The following is an 11,632-nucleotide window of genomic DNA, read 5'->3' as shown; positions in this document are numbered from 1 at the left end:
GACCCAAGAGGGTTTGGTCAGGACACTGTGACAACTTCCTGGAAAGGTTTCAACACATTTTTGAAATGCTGTTGAAGAGCGAAGGGTCACGCACGGTATTTCACAAAGGCATGACTTAGGCCATCGTGTACCAACCCTGTCAGCAATTCTTCCCCAAGACCTGAATAAAACTGTCCTACTCACCCTGGGGTCATGCAGGTACTTACTGACACATCTCAAATGTCTTGTCTTATGTAGAGAGAACCCCGTGGATTTAGTCAATCTACACATTTGCCTGAGGGGCAAATTCAGCATGAGAGCCTGAAACCGGTGCCCGACTTCCCTGGGAGACACTGCCCCAGGCCCTGGGAATGTGTTGCCGAAAGTCAGGACAGGGTAAGTAGGTGATTCAACAGTTTCTCGCCCTAGGTGGAGGTTCATTTATGCCGCTGTGAAAATCTGCCCCACCAAAAAATCACCGGGATAGTCAATAGCACCTTGCGGTGGAGACTGCTAGTAATCCATCACCCTGTCCTCTGTATTAATAGAGTGTAGCCTGAACACAGGGCTGCCCGGCTAGAGACTACATTTCCCAGATGCGCCGGGAGGCTAGGTGTGGCCAAGTGACTAAGTTAGTAAGTGACTAAGCAACGAGCAACTTCCTCGTTGCTTGAAAGGAAATTGCTCATCCTGAACTTCTGCTTTCTGTCCTTCCCTAGAGTTGGAAAACCAAAGTGCCCAGTTTGGACCAGGCATTTGACCAGGTCATAGTTGGACCATGACTGTGACTTAATACAGGGTTCTTAGGACCTTTTGTGCAATGCACACCTTAGAGTCTGGTGACACCTAGGGATGCTTCCTCAGAAAATTAAATGCATAAAATAAAATACACCACAAAACACCCACGGGAGTGGCTGAAGTTTAAAAGACAGAAAACCCCTTATATCTGTGAGAATGTGGGGCAACTGGAACTCTTATACATTGCTTGCTAGGAGGAGTATAATTTCATTCAACCACTTTGAAAAATAGTTTGGCAGTATCCACTAAAGCTAAACATAGGTTTATCCATGACCCAGCACCCCCACCCGTACGTGTATATCCAAGAGAAATGAGCACACATATATACTAAAGACATAGATGTTCATGGTGGCCTCATTTATTTCAAAAACAGGAAGTGACTCATGTCCATCAACAGAAGAATATGTAAATCGATTGTTTCTATTCATAAAATGAAATACCACACAAAATAAAGAGAATGGATTAACAATATGCACAAAAACTGGGATGAATCTCAAGACATTAGGTTGAATGAAAGAAGCCAACACAAAAGTGTACATACATTTGCTAGACTTTGTGGTTATCATTTTGCAATATATACAAGTATGAAATCACGATGTTGTATACCCTGAAATCAATGTAATGTTATATGCCAATTATATCGCAATACGAAAGTGCTCTGGGGTCACAGGGGAAGACGAAGAGGCATAGCATAGATTTTGAGAGCAGTGAAAATATTTTGCATGATATTATAATGATAGATCTACATCATTAAGCATTTGTCCAAATCTATAGACTGCACAACACCAAAAGTGAACTCTGAAGTAAACTATGGACTTTGAGTGATTATGATGTGTCAACATAGGTTCCTTCTTGGCAAAAAATGTACCATTCTGGAGAGCCGTTAATGGGAGAGACGATGCATGTGTGGGAACAGGGTAGCTACGGGAAATCTCTGTACCTCTGTCTTAATTTTGTTGTAAACCTAAAACTGTTCCAAAAAAAAAACCAAAAAACGATTAAGTCTTTTAAAAAAGTATACATACCACATGGTTTCACTTATATGAATGTAAAGAACAGATAACACTAATTAATGATACAGGGGTCCGAATAATTTGCAAGAGGGGCGCCACAAAAGGGCACAGGACATACCTGAAATAATGAAAAATGTCTATATTTTGATACCATTAAAACATATAATTTCACTTACTTATATACTTAAGATCTGTGTTTATTTTATTCACCTTAGTATATATATATAACGCAGTGAAAGGTAGAATATAAAATAAATAAATAGAATATATCATTCTTGGGGCACCTGGCTGGCTCAGTTGGTGAAGCATGCAACTGTTAATCTTGGGGTTGTGAGTTCAAGTCCCATGTTGGGGATAGAGTTTACCCCAAAAAAATTCTTGAAAATTATAAAGAAATTATATTGGAATGCACTATTAAAATATCATAAATGTTTTAAAAAACTGTTTCTTGGGGCGCCTGGGTGGCTCAGTTGGTTAAGTGGCTGACTTTGGCTCAAGGTTATGATCTCGCAGTTCGTGGGTTCAAGTCCCACGTCAGACTCTGTGCTGACGGTTCAGAACCTGGAGCCTGCTTTGGATTCTGTGTCTCCCTCTCTCTCTGCCCCTCCCCCACTCGTGCTCTGTCTCTCTTTCTCTGTGAAAATTAAATACGCAATAAAAAAAATTTTTTTAAATACCATACGTTTCTTTAGTGACGTATCAACTAAGTAGCAACAGGTCTAATAATTACCATAATTTCAAAACGATCATGAATACAAGTGATACTTCAAGATGATTGAAACCGATATGAAATATCTACTATTTGTGTTGGTGATAAATTCATAATCATGAAGTCATTATAAATTCATAATCATAGTACTATTAGCAGAATAGTACTGCTAATAGTACTATGGTTCGTTGCCTATACTTGGAATTGAAGAAAATGCTACATATAAAGCAGAGATGTAATTTTTTTCTTATTCCAACTTACGGAGCTTCTGAACTCTATCCATGGACTCTCTGGAGGTCCAAGAACCCCAGTGTAAGTAGTCTTGAGGGGTGGTAGAGCAACAGCATTTGGGTACCTGGGTCACACAGTGGTCATGTGGGACAGAGGCTCTTGGGTCAATCTGGCCCATTTTCCATAGGGCTCTTAAGTGAAAGTCAAATAAAGCCCTATTTTTGATGAGCCACCCTATTTGGGGGCTCTTTGTCATAGCAGCTTAGCCTTTACCCTCACTGATACAGACCACTCTTCGTTGAATGCACCAACTTATGACCCTCTTTCACCAAATCCGGATGGAGAACTACTTCTCAGACCCTGGTTATTTGGGAATCCGCTGCCTATTGTCCTTAAGGGGATATCCGTTATGATTACCCTCTCCTAGAAGGCACATTTACCAGGTGAGAGTCCTAGCATCCGGCCCCTCCTCCCATCTCAATCCCCAGGCCTTCAGATGGAAGAGCTCTGACTTAAAATGACAGTATCACTTCCATATGTCTTAAACTATTTAAAAAAAAAAAAAGAAAAGAGAAATATATATATAATTTTGAAAAAGTATAACCCCACATACTCACTACCCTGTGGTGCCTACATCCGGTGGCTGGGACACACAGCCCCATTGGTGGAGGCCATGGGCTCCAAGTCTCCATGTTACCACCGCCGCAGTGGTGACCACTGGCCCCACGAGGGCTGTCGCCCAGGATCTCTAGAAAAAAAAAAAAAACTCTAAACCCTAATATATATATAGTGACTAAAATGCATCTTCAGCAGATCCCGTCCGCTGCTGTTGCTTCCCCAATCTGGGACTGACAAGCAAGGAGGACATTTTCTCCCCGAGAGGAGTTAGAATTGTCTAGAAATGTTGAAGAAAATCAAGTCTAATAGAGGCATTTTTGTGTTGTGGAATTTGTGAATTCGAATTTTATATGCTTGCAAAGTGTTCTTGTTTGCTTTGTTTATTGGCATTTAGTTCATGTTTTTCGTTACCCCACATACAATTACGTGTCTTCCGGTTTGTTGAAGCATTGGTCAGACAACGTTTGCCACAATAACGTCTGTCAAAGTGGCCAGCCATAAAAACTCCCAATACCACGTTCATCTGAAGGGCGCTCCCAACAACGACGACCAATTTGGCCATACTTATCCAACCTTATAGTATTTCAGGACAGCCAGCTTAGCCTTCTTTCTCTCAGGCTTATTCTTCTCGGGAGCGGTATAAGACTTCTTGCTTTTCTTAGCACCACCACGAAGTCTCAACACGAGATGAAGAATGGACTCCTTTTGAATGTTGTAGTCAGTCAAAGGATGTCCATCTTCAATTGCCTGCCAGCAAGGATCAGTCTCTGCTGAACAGGAGGAATTTCTTCCTTATCCTGAATCTTGGCCTTTAACATTTCCTATTGCATCCGAGGGTTCCACCTCAAGAGTGATGGTCTTCACCCTAAGAGTTTCCATGAAAATCTACATCTCGGTGGCAGGTCCACCGCAGACGGTGGATCAGAAAGGAAGTCTACTTGCCAAGTGTTTAATGATCGGGTTGTCAGAGTCAGAGAAGTTAGCACAGTGATTCAAATTTAAAATGTGTAACTATTTGATCTGCGACGATCTTGGTGAAATCTCACGGTGCTTTTGTACTGTTAGAATACTGAAGACAATCGAAGTTCAAATTTCAAGTTAAATTTAAGAATTTGAGAAAGTTTGAAAGTTTGAGGTCCTTAAAAAAATCAAGTAGCTTATAATTAAACAAATAGTTGGAAATATCTAAGGGAATTTAAATTGTAAAAATCCCTCTGAAAGTGATGGCTAGGGGCACCTGGGTGGCTCAGTTGGTCAAGCATCTGATTCTTGATTTTGGCTCAGTTCATGATCTCACGGTTTGGGAGATCAGGCCGGACATTGGGCTCTGTGCTGACAGTGCACAACCTACTTGGGATTCTCTCTGCCTCTCTCTCTCTCACTCTCTCTGCCCCTCCCCTGCCCATACTCACTCTCTCTCTCTCAAAATAAATAAATAAATGACCATTTTTTTTAAAGCGATGGCTAAAATGTGTCCAATTACTAAATAGAGTAAGATAAGTGAATTGAGTATAAATACTTAGGAAAGAACTACCTTTTTACAAATTGTAATCAATTGTGATTCATTTTCAACATGAAGATACATCTCTAGGGTCGCCTGGGTGGCTCAGTCGGTTGAGCATCAGATTCTCGATTTCAGCCCAGGTCATGATCCCAGGGTTGTAGGGTAGAGCCCCGTGTTGGACTCCGTGCTATATGGAGCCTGCTTGAGATTCTCTCTCTCTCTCTCTCTCTCTCTCTCTCTCTGTGCCCCTCTCCCTGGCTCACACCCTCTCTCTCTCTCTCAAATAGAAAATTAATAAAAATTAATGAAATAATAAAAATAAAAGAGCAGGAAAAACTCTTATTGAACCAAAAACAAACTGAGACACCATTTCTGATGACTACCTACCCAGACCCTTGTTTGCAAGATTCTCACATTGGCCTGGCTCTTAGCAGCGCCTGAGAAGCTTGTGTAAAACATGAATTGCTTAGCCTCTACTCCAAACTCAATCAGGAACTCGGGGGGGGGGGGGGGGGGGGGGAGTCCAGGAGCCATGGGTTTCCCCTTCCTGTACCAGAGATGAGGGCACTTCTAGGGCATTGAAGTTCATTTGATCCGAAGGTCATGCTTCCAGTGAGAAACTTAAAATGCTTTCGCATCATATCCGATCCACGCGAATACCTGAATGTGTGGTATTCATAACTCCAGGCAGAGTGGACTTAAAACTGTTTCCATGGTAACAGTTCACACTCTGGTCTCCATGGTGAGGCTTATAAGGATCCTCCAATTTACTTTATTTAAAATTCTAGATTTATTTGCTGTTGATCAGATGCACATAAAGAGCTGTGCTTTTAAAAATAACTCTAGCCCTATTTCAGGAGTACTATAAAGAAGGAAATAGAAAGAAAAGTAATAGCAATAAATTGGTCTCTCTCATGAAAGCTCATTTCACGTGACAATGAATCAGAATATCAAGGTCAAATGATGTGAAACTGAATTAAGTAGCCCACGTATTTTTTTAATCTGACGCCTATTTGTCAGAAATCATTGTGTATTATTTAATACCTAAAAGGATTCATTGTTCAACTAGATGTCATTTTTCTGCATTAAAAACGTATAAATCATCTCAATAGATTTCATGCAGGAAATACATTTCTCTTTCTAAAACACAGCTTACACAGATGTCTGGGCATGGGAGAGCCCCCTGACAAACTACTCTTGAATCAAACTGCCAGTCCCTGATAGGGAGAACACCGCACAATTAAATCTACCATATAACACAAATCGTCCCTTCAAAACTGTCACTGAGAGTACCGTGTTTTCCGTCTTTGTTCAGGTCTGGGTTCATTTAAACAGTGGAAGTGTCGGGGCGCCTGGGTGGCTCAGTCTGGTTAAGGGTCCGACTTCAGCTCAGGTCACGATCTCGCGGTCGGTCCGTGAGTTCGAGCCTCGCATCGGACTCTGGGCTGACAGCTCAGAGCCTGGAGCCTGTTTCTGATTCTGTGTCTCCCTCTCTCTCTGCCCCTCCCCCGTTCATGCTCTGTCTCTCTCTGTCTCAAAAATAAATAAACGTTAAAAAAAAATTTTTTTAAATGGAAGTGTCAAATAAGGAAGCACTCTGCACCCCCTGACCTCAGGGCCCCAGTGAGCAATTAACATATATTTACTGAATGCTGGCCTGAGGATAGAATCTACTCACTGGAAGGGCTGAAATGGACAGATTACGAGAGATCCATTGAGTTATGACAATGCTTTCCGGGGGAGGGGGAAAGAGTGCCAAGCAGCAGACACACAGACTTTACTCTTCAGAAAAGAGAGCCGCCTCTGAGCTGGTCTATAGGATGCAGCCCCTCTCAGGGCACCCGCCTGAGTGCCTTTTTTCTGGACTCACCCTGTGGAGGTCCTTCTGCACACTCGAACATTTCTAGCTGCGGTACTTCTCAGAGTGTGCTCACCTCAGTTGGATGAAAGTTTCATACCGCCACAACTCAACGGGACAGGAGGCTCCGTGAAGTCAACGCCCGCAGGCGTGTTCATGACCTCATTGTCTCCGGTTGCCCCTGCTCGGACTCTCAGCGCAGGTGCTTATTACAGACTTGTGGCCTGAGAATGAATGAATGGGTGGATGCATGATTGACTACAGAAGGCCTGAGCAAGGGCTGGGGAGAAGTCCATAGTCTGTGTGGCACTGTTGCCTTGGGCCAGCAGGCTGAGCTCACTCGGTGCAGGGGTGCAGCTGGTCTCATGAATCCCCCGCCTTGCGGTGGGATCGGGGCAGTGACACGCGTCCCTCTCTGGCCCCACTTCGCAGCTTCTTCTGAATGCAGGCTTCACCGTTATCTTCACTGTGTTACTTTTCCTTCACTTCATTTCACCGCGTCTTATGTCCTTTATACTTTTGGAACAAAGGCGTTTCGTTCTGTTATCATGAGACTCTAGTCTTGGAACATTACGTGACATCGAGCTTCTCGTTAAAAGCAAGCTTTCTTCCATGTTCTAATTTTTTTAATGTTTATTTTTGAGAGAGAGAGAGAGAATGCAAGCAGGGAAGGAGCAGACAGAGATAGGGAGACACAGAATTCGAAGCAGGCTCCAGGCTCTGAGCTGTCAGCACAGAGCCTGACATGGGGCTTGAACTCATGAACCGTGAGATCATGACCTGACCCGAAGTCAGATGCTTAACCGACTGAGCCACCCAGGTGCCCCAAAACCAAGTTTTCTTCTAAAAGAATTATAGATGTCACCTGTGGTGATTTGCAGGCTGAAAATAGGAGGTTCTGTTTGGCCCCTCAAAGGTCTGCTTCCAGCTCTGGTCTCTGACACTAGCAAATGTCTTTTTAAAGTCACTTAGAGTCCTGGGGCCTCGTTTTCTCCATCCATAAGATAATCTGGAAGGGAAAAAAAAAAAAAACAAGACAATCTCTAGGTTCCCTTCTAGGTCAGGATTCTCTACTCTGCCTGTGGATCTCCTGTACCTGTGACAGGGCCAGGCATGTTGGACACTGAGGTCATGTCCCTGGGACACACACCCTCATCTCATGCAGCACGGCTGATGCCCTGGGGCTGAGCAAAGAACAAGTCCAGGGTTGTCCCGGGCCAAGAACAGTAAATGACACACGAATGCCATTCATTCTGTTATCCTAAAGTCAGCGTCATAGGATCAGAAGTGCACTCAAAATCACCAAGTGCCCTTTTTGGAACTCTGGAGCCTATGGGAAAGCTGAATTAGAAACCAATGGTGTTGGGAGCATGAGTTAGCAGTTTGGGAGCAATTAGCAGTTTGTTTAGATAAACTTAACAGTATCTTGGTCATCTGGCGTGGTTTTTGTTAAACTAACCACTTCAGGGGCGCCTGGGTGGCGCAGTCGGTTAAGCGTCTGACTTCAGCCAGGTCACGATCTTGCGGTCCGTGAGTTCGAGCCCCGCGTCAGGCTCTGGGCTGATGGCTCGGAGCCTGGAGCCTGTTTCCGATTCTGTGTCTCCCTCTCTCTCTCTGCCCCTCCCCCGTTCATGCTCTGTCTCTCTCTGTCCCAAAAATAAATTTAAAACGTTGAAAAAAAAATTTTTTTTAATAAAAAAAAAATAAAAAAAATAAAAAAAAATAAACTAACCACTTCATTCTTGGGATAACTTTTGCCCTGGATTTCCTTAAAGTGACCTTCAATCTCTAATATGGCATGGGGGTAGGCAGAATAATGCTCCCCCCATAGATGTCCACACTCTAAAGCCTGGAACCTTTAGGGGCGCCTGGGTGGCTCAGTCGGTTAAGTGTCCGACTTCGGCTCAGGTCACTATCTCGCGGTCCGTGAGTTCGAGCCCCACGTCGGGCTCTGGGCTGATGGCTCAGAGCCTGGAGCCTGCTTCCAATTCTGTGTCTCCCTCTCTCTCTGCCCCTCTCCCATTCATGCTGTGTCTCTCTCTGTCTCAAAAATAAATACACGTTAAAAAAAAAAATGTTAAAGCCTGGAACCTTTGTATGTGTTTAGGTTCCATGGCAAGGGGGAATTAAGATTACAGATGGAATTAAGATGGCTAGTTAGCGGGTTTTAAAGAGACTCTTCTGGATCATCCAGGTGGACCCGCTATAATCACAAATTTTTTTAAGTTTATTTATTAATTTTGATAGAAAGAGAGTGAGAGAGGAGCAGAGAGAGAGGGAGGAGAGAATCCCAAGTAGGATTCGCGCTGTCGGTGCTGAGCCCAATGTGGGTCTCAATCCCACAAACCGAACTGCGAGACCGTGACCTGAGTCAAAATAAAGAGTCTCATGTTTAACCGACTGAGCCACCCAGGCACCCCTAATCACAAGTGTTTTATTTTTTATTTATTTATTTATTTATTTTAACGTTTATTTATTTTTCAGACAGAGAGAGACACAGCATGAACGGGGGAGGGGCAGAGAGAGAGGGAAACACAGACTCTGAAGCAGGCTCCAGGCTCTGAGCCATCAGCCCAGAGCCCGACGCGGGGCTCGAACCCGTGGACGGTGAGATCGTGACCTGAGCCGAAGTCGGACGCTTAACCGACTGAGCCACCCAGGCGCCCCAACAAGTGTTTTAAAGTAGAAGAGGAAGGCAGGAGGGGTCAGAGTCAAGGAGGGATACTTGAGGATGCCACACTGTTGGCTTCGAAGATGGAGAAGGAAGATGAGAACCAATAAATGCAGGCAGTCGCCAGAAGCTAGAAAATGCAAGGAAACAGGTTCTCCCCTAGAGCCTGCGGACAAACACCTTGGTTTTAACTCAGACCCATTTCAGACTTCTGACCTCCAGAAGTTTAAGAGAATAAGTATTGTCTTAAGTCACTAATTATGTGGACATTTGAACCAGCAGCAAGAGGAAACTGGTAGATGGTATGTATTACAATAATTCAGAAATTTACTATAATGATTTCATTAAGATAGCTGAAAATCGATCAATTTAAAGCAAAAGAAACAGTCAATTAAAAATTCCAGACTGGGGGCACCTAGGTGGCTGTCAGTTAAGCATCTGACTCTTGATTTCGGCTCAGGTCATGATCTCGTGGTTGGTGACACCGAGCCCCACGTCGGGCCCTGTGCTGACAGCTCAGAGCCTGGAGCCTGCTTCAGATTCTGTGTCTTTCTCTCTCTGCCCCTGCCCTGTTCGCACTCTGTCTCAAAAATAAATGAATGTTTAAAAAAAATTTTTTTTTAATTAAAAAAGAGAAGGAATCATGACAGGAGCACCTGGGTGGCTCGGTTGGTTAAGTATCTGACTCTTAATTTTGGCCCAGGTCATGATCTCATGGTTCATGGGGCCGAGCCCAGCATCGGGCTCTGCGCTGACAGTGTGGAGCCTGCTTGGGGTTCTCTCTCTGCCCCTTCTGTGTGCACGCATGTTCTCTCTCAAACTAAATAAATACATTTAAAAGCAAACAAACAAAAAAAGGGATCATGACCTTTATTTTTTGTCTGCTCCTCAGTAGTGAGCCCTGGGGCTTACACGGAGTAGGAGCTTAGTAAATATTGCTCAGCTGAATGATAAACCTTCAGACAGAGGTACTTTAGAGCATGTAGAATGACACCAATGAAACATAAATAGGTCCTGATGTAGCAAGCATTCATTCACTCTCCAGAGACACGAGCTACCAAGGACCTGAATCAATCAGCAAAACCGACAGTATCTGTTCTATTTCAACGCCTCCTCTGCTACCAGCTCTGGAACAAAGTTGCCCTGCGACTCCTTGAACTGCGGCGAATAAGAGAGTAACTTCCTTAACTTTCAAAATGAAATTGAAAGGGGAAAAAAGGAAATAAAATCCGATATCGAAAAACTAAAATAAAAAAAAAAAAGCCCTTATTTTCCCTAATACACTTATCTGAGTTTGGAAACTTTTCACGCAGAGAATCGGTACTTTCCTTGTGGGAAATGGGTACCCTGAGTTTTTATCCCCACAGGCAAGGTGGGGAGTTGGCAGAGTTCATTTCCTTTTCTTGCCTCGGTAACCATCTGAACCGGGCACAGGGAGTTCTGTTCCTTGCCCGAGGCGTCTCCTACTTCGGTTTGAACAAGGGACAGGTGTGGTTCAAGGGTAGTTATAAGGTGAAGATAAGGGCCCCACAGGGTTCCTGCCCACAGGGTGGAGTCACTTGGTCTCTAAGCTGTCACCAGAACCTTTGTTTTGTTTTAAAGTGGTCTGAGATGAAATGGCACTTGTTAAAGAAGAGAAATTCCTTACATTTTTAAGAACAAGATCAGAGCTAGATAAACAACTGCCCAGCTCACTGTTGTATTATACAGTAATCCGGGGATTACCCTGAGTCACCCACGGGACAGTCTCTACGAAGTCGAATCAGAACAAGCAACACCGAATTGGGGCCACAGAGAAAGTGCACGCACGTGGCTTGGCCACATCAGAGCAAGGCTTTGGTGATGACAGGCCCAGAAGGCTCGAGTGGGTAGCTCAAGATCTGTTCTTGCCAGAGAGGAATGAAGGAAACGGGGGGGGGGGGGGGGGGGGGGGCGAAGGCAAGATGATGGCGGAGGGAATTGGAGCGCCGTCTGCGCTCTGTCCATCTGAGGTCTTCGGCTCTTTCCACTCCCCTAGTCTTGCCCCTCGCGATTAAAGGTGTTAAAGGTTCATAATCAAGCACTTTCTGTTAAGAATCTTACTTGCAACTTTCGCCAAGTCTGCAACCTCGGGCAAGCTACTTGCACTTGCTACTTGAACCTTAGGTTCAACTCCCTCGTCACTGTCCAATCATTGGAGAGGGCGCTTCCTCGCAGTATCATGGTATACACTCACTGCAACGGGCGTGGAGTCCGAGCTACCCCAGACACT

General features: G+C 44.2%; 1 pseudogene; it reads right to left on the bottom strand.

Moving 5' to 3' along the window:
• Positions 1-3,712: 3,712 nt before the first annotated feature.
• Positions 3,713-4,239, bottom strand: LOC131489799 (ubiquitin-ribosomal protein eS31 fusion protein-like; annotated as a pseudogene).
• Positions 4,240-11,632: the final 7,393 nt, after the last annotated feature.

The sequence above is a fragment of the Neofelis nebulosa genome, chromosome 11 (assembly GCF_028018385.1).
Source record: "Neofelis nebulosa isolate mNeoNeb1 chromosome 11, mNeoNeb1.pri, whole genome shotgun sequence".
Taxonomy (NCBI): Eukaryota; Metazoa; Chordata; class Mammalia; order Carnivora; family Felidae; genus Neofelis; species Neofelis nebulosa.
This window is presented reverse-complemented; position numbering and strand designations above follow the sequence as displayed.